Source organism: Stegostoma tigrinum, chromosome 8, assembly GCF_030684315.1.
Source record: "Stegostoma tigrinum isolate sSteTig4 chromosome 8, sSteTig4.hap1, whole genome shotgun sequence".
NCBI lineage: Eukaryota > Metazoa > Chordata > Chondrichthyes > Orectolobiformes > Stegostomatidae > Stegostoma > Stegostoma tigrinum.
The window spans coordinates 6,439,317-6,440,845 of record NC_081361.1 but is presented as its reverse complement, the minus strand read 5'-3'; positions in this window follow the sequence as shown (position 1 = coordinate 6,440,845).

Below are 1,529 nucleotides of genomic sequence, written 5' to 3'. Positions count from 1 at the left end.
GTGTGTGTGTCTCGATGTGTGTGTGTGTGTGTGTGTGTGTGTGTGTGTGTGTGTGTGTGTGTGTGTCTCGATGTGTGTGTGTGTGTGTGTCTCAATGTGTGTGTGTGTCTCGATGTGTGTGTGTGTGTGTGTCTCGATGTGTGTGTGTGTGTGTGTCTCGATGTGTGTGTGTGTGTGTCTCGTGTGTGTGTGTGTGTGTGTGTGTGTGTCTCGATGTGTGTGTGTGTGTGTGTGTGTGTGTGTCTCGATGTGTGTGTGTGTGTGTGTGTGTGTGTGTGTGTGTCTCGATGTGTGTGTGTGTGTGTGTGTCTCGATGTGTGTGTGTGTGTGTCTCGATGTGTGTGTGTGTGTCTCGATGTGTGTGTGTGTGTGTCTCGATGTGTGTGTGTGTGTCTCGATGTGTGTGTGTGTGTCTCGATGTGTGTGTGTGTGTGTGTGTCTCTGTGTGTGTGTGTCTCGATGTGTGTGTGTGTGTGTGTGTCTCGATGTGTGTGTGTGTGTGTGTGTGTGTGTGTGTGTGTGTGTCTCGATGTGTGTGTGTGTCTCGATGTGTGTGTGTGTGTGTCTCGATGTGTGTGTGTGTGTGTGTGTGTCTCGATGTGTGTGTGTGTGTGTGTCTCGATGTGTGTGTGTGTGTGTGTGTCTCGATGTGTGTGTGTGTGTGTGTGTGTCTCGATGTGTGTGTGTGTGTGTGTGTGTGTCTCGATGTGTGTGTGTGTGTGTGTGTGTCTCGATGTGTGTGTGTGTGTGTGTGTCTCGATGTGTGTGTGTGTGTGTGTGTCTCGATGTGTGTGTGTGTGTGTGTGTCTCGATGTGTGTGTGTGTGTGTGTGTCTCGATGTGTGTGTGTGTGTGTGTGTCTCGATGTGTGTGTGTGTGTGTGTGTCTCGATGTGTGTGTGTGTGTGTGTGTGTCTCGATGTGTGTGTGTGTGTCTCGATGTGTGTGTGTGTGTGTGTGTCTCTGTGTGTGTGTGTCTCGATGTGTGTGTGTGTGTGTGTGTCTCGATGTGTGTGTGTGTGTGTGTGTCTCGATGTGTGTGTGTGTGTGTGTGTGTGTGTCTCGATGTGTGTGTGTGTCTCGATGTGTGTGTGTGTGTGTGTGTGTGTGTGTGTGTGTCTCGATGTGTGTGTGTGTGTGTGTCTCGATGTGTGTGTGTGTGTGTGTCTCGATGTGTGTGTGTGTGTGTGTGTCTCGATGTGTGTGTGTGTGTGTGTCTCGATGTGTGTGTGTGTGTGTGTGTCTCGATGTGTGTGTGTGTGTGTGTGTCTCGATGTGTGTGTGTGTGTGTGTGTGTGTGTCTCGATGTGTGTGTGTGTGTCTCGATGTGTGTGTGTGTGTGTGTGTCTCGATGTGTGTGTGTGTGTGTGTGTGTCTCGATGTGTGTGTGTGTGTGTGTGTGTGTGTGTGTGTGTCTCGATGTGTGTGTGTGTGTGTGTCTCGATGTGTGTGTGTGTGTGTGTGTGTGTCTCGATGTGTGTGTGTGTGTGTGTGTGTCTCGATGTGTGTGTGTGTGTGTGTGTGTCTCGAT